Below are 6,000 nucleotides of genomic sequence, written 5' to 3' on the forward strand. Positions count from 1 at the left end.
GGAATGTTGGATGACTTGTTCATCCTGATCCTTATTTAACCTCGATACAGGAACCTACCAGGTATTTTATAACTAATAAATTAGCTAATGAATTTACTTTTGAGGCAGAATCACTCTGTGTATTCCAGGTTGGCTTTGAATTTGTGATCCAAGATCTGATTGCCTCAGCCTCTTGAGTTCTTGGAGGACAGCCAGGTTACAGTCATATGCTATCACGCCTGGCCCACCGATGATTTTTAATTCTCAACGTTATTTGTTTAGAGCAGAGACTTGAGATGTTTTTAAAGGAAAGATGAAAAACTGCTCAGGCGTTGGGGGGCCATGGCTATTTTCGCCACCTCTGTACCATTGTGAGAGATGGCAGGGACCCTTAAGGAAGCATTTAGACCACAGAGGTTTCACTCTGTGAAGGGATTGACGTTAGTCATACTTTCTTTGGTCTGCCAGTTTCCAAATAATGACACAGTGCTCGTAGTTACACAGCAGCGTTGGGTGGTACCAACAGCTCCACTGGATAAAGCCATTCTACTGTATTAGCTTAGACACAGAGAGACACCTGCCCATGTGTCACAGATAGTTCTCCAGCCTCAGCAACCGAGGGTGTGGTCAGACGTAAAATCCATAGAAGCACCCTGCACCGGAGCTGGTGCAGTGGCACCTGGCATGGTGATGCTACAGGCTCGCCTTCCTGGAAACCGTTCCCCCCAGAGTCATGGCCTCAGGGAGGAGGTCCCTTCCCGTCCCAGCCACTGCAGCCTTGTAACTCCCCGACGTCTCCTGTGGCAGCTGCTATGACAACATTTTCTGGGCCATCACTGCTGCTGTCTCCTCCCTTCCTGTGTCCCCTGAGAAGATGGTGAAAATCCACGAGAACCTGGGGACAGGCCAGAGAGGCCCACCATCTTCTGGAGATGAAAGAATGTTCTGGCAGCATAAAAGACCCAGAGCTAGATGGTGAGTTTGACCGAAAACACTGGCCTCTGACTATTTACTGATTTATTTTAAACTTGAGAACAATTTTAAGGCGTTTAAAAGAAAAAAATCACAGGGCAGGCAGCTTGTGACTCTCAGCTGTGGCCAGGAGGGTGAAGACAGAGAATTCAGAGGGTGAAACATGCAGGTAGCGAGTGGCCGCATGGCCAAAGCTGGGGTTGGGGTGTAACTCGATAGAAAGCGGCCCACAGTGTCCAAGAAAGCATGGCTAGGCTTTGACAAGTATCTGAAAAAAGGAAAAAGAGACAGTGAAGAAAAAGAAGGACTTATACTCTTCTGAGTAAGCGAGGGAAGAGAGTGGGCTTTGTAGCCCGGGCGCATGGCTGCTGCTCTGGGAAAAGCCACCCTGGCTAGTTTTAGTCAATAAACCAGTATGCAAATACTATACTATCTTGTTCCTCTGTGAAATGTTGCTCTCAGACAGGCTGGGAACAGAAGAGTGGCTTATCAGAGAGGCCAGGGAGAATGGGAGGGGTGGGAAAGGCAGTTGTAGCGGGACTGGAGTGAGCTACGGCTGTGTCTCAAGCAGAAAGAAGAAAGGATGTCCCATGCTCGCGCCATGAGGCTGTCGTATTGGAGAAGGACATCTCAAGGCACCGCGTCCATAAGCGTCATAGCTGCTGCTTCTAATCTATGGGGCAGAAACATTTCATCTGCAGTCCAGGCTTCCCAGAACCTGTAATCCCCCTGCCTTAGCTTCTGAAGTACCCCAACAGAAGCAAGTACCACCATACCTGCCCTGCAGGGTTATTTAATAATTAATAGTAATAATAAAGATTGCCAGTCACTATTTGCTTAATCTTGATATCCTGGAAATTGCCAAACTGCAGCTCAATTCTGTCTGGGGGTGGGGGGGGGGAGCTGTTGATGACTTTCTTAGAGAGCTGTTGCCTGGGACCTGCGAACGCTTTAAGACACAATTAGTGTCTCACCTGCGCAAAGCACATCGGGGCCTGACACACTCTTTCCAGAAGAGGCCCCTTTTAAAAAGGTCCCAGTCCTTCCTTGAGGGCTGCTCACAGCCTAATTGCATTGCCTTCAAATCTCTTCAGCAGAAAATCCAATTGAGGACATATCTGGAGGTAGAAATACTGTCTTCCTGCTTTTAAGGGAGCTGCATGCGCTGTCACGACTTAGACCCAGCAGAACAAAGAGAGGAAGGCTGGTCACTTCCGACTGTATGGTACCCATGAATCCACCATGCTTTGCCTGTTGCGCGCCCTTGGCTCCATGAACTGAGTGCTTTCAAGAAAAGAAAAATAGAGGCTGTCATTTCCTATCGTCTCAAAGACAGTGCAGCCCAGGAAAGATGAAGGGACTTGGAATGGGATTGTGTTCAGATGACTAAGCACGGATCTGGCCTGGAAAAGACTCAGTGTCCTTTCTGCGGAAGGGAGGGAGTCCAATTAGGGGCATGTGTGAACAAATGCCACTACCTCACGGAAAGGAAAATGCTCTCTCCGAGCTAACAATGAACTCGAGAGAAAATGTGTTCACTAATCTAGGAAGAATTTGCAAGGCCAGTGAGTTGCCTCCCTGCTTGGAGCTCCCAAACTTCCTTCCTAGGAACTTGACCTCTGGTCCAGAGCTGCCGGACCCTGGGAAAGTCAGGTGGGTGCAAGTCAGCTGAGGGTGAGTCACATGAGCCAACCAGTTTTCCTCTGGATCTCCTTCCTATCACCCAGCCCAGCTAGTACACGGAGAATGTCTCCCCCCCCCCCCTTTCTTCTTCAGTTAAAAAGTTACTCGTCAGTTATTTTGTGTGTGCGTGTGGAGGTCAGAGGTCAACTTGCAGGAATCAGTTCTCTTCTTCCAACATGTGGGGTCCTGGGATCATCAACTGCCCTTGCCCGCGGAGCCGCCTCACTGGCTCTCGGGTAACTTATTAGATGTACTGGGAAGAAAAAATGATAAGGACTCATTGTGCTGTGCTTTTATAGGAGATAGAAGTAGAGGCTGCCAAGTAATAATACGCAGACCATTATGGGGTAGCTCCTGAGTGCTATGGGGTGCAGCCCAGGACCTGTGCACAGGTTTCTGCCCCTTGAGATGGATGAACTCCCTAGGGGCCCCTTCTTAGCTGTCCTTTCCCATGATCCTCTGAGTTCTGGCGGGGCTACAGCCCCACTTGTTGCTACTAGTGTCTTGGAGTTGCTAGCCCTGGATTGCTTCATTATTCCATCGCCACGGTTCACGGGTGCCCTGAAGCATGCACGTTGCTAGGATCTGTTCCAAATGAAGTCAGCCCCCTCCAGTAGAACGAGCAGGACTGCCTCTGTCTAGAGCAGAAGTTCTCTCCAGTGTCCAGGAACAGAGACAGGACTGGGAGAGAGTGCTGGAGGGCTGGGAAGGCGGTCCTGAGCCTTTTCACTCCTGTCTGCAACCCCTGCTTCCAGCGGAGCCAGCCTGAGGGCGACAGAGACCTCAGGAGCATAGCCCAGAGCCTGAAAGAGGTTGGGGGTGGCGAGAGCCCTGGTTTTTCAGCTGTGCTCATCCAGTGCAGCATTTCTAGGACATGGAGCTATAAGGTTCCCAGTAGAATGAAACTACAGCCCTAGGCTGGGGCCTGGGGGAGCAGGCCCCCCCCCATCTACCTGGTTGCAGCTGCCCAGGATGCAGCTCCAGTGATAGGGTATTGGGAGGTCATCAGTGACCCGTGCTACGGGTTCACCCTGTCCCTACTGAGATCAGTGGGGGTTTTGTTGTTGTTATTGTTGGTTTTTTTTTTCTTGGAAATGTTTTTATTTTTATTTTTTTCCCATTTACTATACACCCTCAGGGCAATTTCCAGTGACTTTTAAGTGACGTTTTGCATAAGTAGTTTTTCAACAGTTACACAAATAGTTGCTTCAGAGGCAGAGGTGTGGAGAGCCCCTTACAAAGCCCCTAAAGACAGGGCCTGTGCCATTCTGTGGAGCCCTACACTGCCTACACTGAGCTACTACAGAGGGAATGTGATACAACTTTGCAGTGGGACTTGCTACAGGGGTGTGTGTGTGTGTGTGTGTGTGTGTGTGTGTGTGTGTGTGTGTGTGAGTGCATGTTTGCCACAATGCCTGAACTCAGAATAGCTAAAGGTGATTTTGTTGGTGTTTTTTTAATGTTAAAAAGGGCTATTTTATCTTATAACATAGGAGTGTTTTGCTCAGATGTATGTCTATGTACCAAGTGTATGCCTGGTGCCCATGGAGGTCAGAAGAAGGAGTCGAGTCTCTTGGATCTGGAGCTACAAATGGCTGGAGCTACCACGTGGGTGCTAGGGCCCAAACACAGGAGCTCTGAAAGAGCAGCACACGCTCTCTACCATTGACGCGACTCTCTAGTCCTTGTTTGGTTTTCAAGACAGGCTCTCACTATGCAGGTCTGGCCGACCTTGCATTCATAGAGACCTGCGTGTTTCTGCCTCCTGGATCAAAGCTGTGAGCTACCTATCACGTCTGCCTTATTGTTTTCTTGAGTGGGGCACGAAGGCTTGAACACAGAGCCTTGAACACATTCAGCAAGGGTCCTGCTGTTACCATTCTGGCCCCAATCACAGCCAGTTCTTCACTTGCCATGTGCTCTTGAAACCCAACCATCCCCCATTACCCTGTTTTCTATCAACTTTTTTTTAAATCTTTTTTCATGCCTGGTACTTAGCATCATGTGCTAAATCTGGTGGGTACAAACCCAAGTGATGAGCTCTTGGATTAATGGTTCTTTCCTAGCCCCTCCCCCTCCACGCTTCAGACCTAGGACTGGCTGGTCCCTTGTCTATGTCAATTTACGTCTTTGTTAGTCGTTTGCTCGTTCTACTGATCACCAAGTTCCGGTCACGTTAGGCATTGTGCTTAGCACCTGGGAAGAGAGAGGGCACTGTCATAGTGAGCGGAGGAAAGGCCGGGCACTGTAGGGAGACTCACCCAGGGAGTCTGACTTCAGTTGCTGGCTGGAGGGAAAGCAGGAAGAGGGAGGGAGAGAGAGAGAGGGACCATTCCACCTGCCTCTACTCAACATCACCAGACCACTTCAGCATCTACTCCACCTGTCTCCATCTCGATCTCACCCCAACCTCAGCATCACCGAGCCTCCATCTTGCCCTTACCCCAACCTCCTCAGCAACCCCATCTCGGCATCACTCCCGCCTCAAACCCTTCAGAACTGGCTTGTCTTTCACTCACCCACCACAGCATCACCACGGGGAACCGCCACCCCAAGGCTCCGTTCTGGGTCGGCTCATATAGAGGAGGAAAGTTGTGGTCGCCCGTGCAGGTCAGATCAGAGTCAGCAGCACTGTGAAATTCTGTTCTCAGAACGTGGGTGTCAGGCTACACAGCACAGGGTTAGAATGGCAGGGGACCACGCTCGGCGTTGCCTTTAAACTCACACATCGGAGCAACATTAACCAATCACTTCGGAGCAGCATCAGTGAGAACACATGGAAGGAAGAGGCTGCTGGTGTGCCCGCGTTTCAGTCAGGAGATGAATCTGACATGTTTCGGTACCCTTGAGACCTCCCCCCACCCCCGCTGTCATTTGAGAGCTGGTCCTGATTCCCTGCACTTGACTCCTCCATTTCACACTTCAGAAACACAGTGAGTCAGACAGCCAGGGCACCCTCAGCTCCCAGGAACTCCCGCCAAGGAAGTCTGAAGCTAAGCCTATGGGAGGGCTGTGGATGCTACCTTGCAAAAGCATGGCCAGGCCTGGACAATGGCAGAGGCTGGCTGGGGATGAGGGTGGCTGGGGCCCAAGATAAGCTCCCGAGACATGGCTTACAGCTGCTCCCGAGTCATTCTCCTGGCCTCTGGGTTCCTGTCTTTTACCCTCCATCCATGCCCGCCTCACCTTCTCACCAGCTGTGCGAGCAGACACCAGCACACAGCCTAGTTTATGGAAGAGGACACAGAGAGACAGCACACTGGCTTCTGGGGCATGCTGAGGCGAGAGCGGGCTTCTGGAAGCATCCAACTAGGTCATCCCTGAGGGGCTAAGTCCCACATGGCCTTTGGTGGTGTACACTTGTAG

Source organism: Phodopus roborovskii, unplaced genomic scaffold, assembly GCF_943737965.1.
Source record: "Phodopus roborovskii unplaced genomic scaffold, PHOROB, whole genome shotgun sequence".
In the NCBI taxonomy this organism is placed as follows: domain Eukaryota; kingdom Metazoa; phylum Chordata; class Mammalia; order Rodentia; family Cricetidae; genus Phodopus; species Phodopus roborovskii.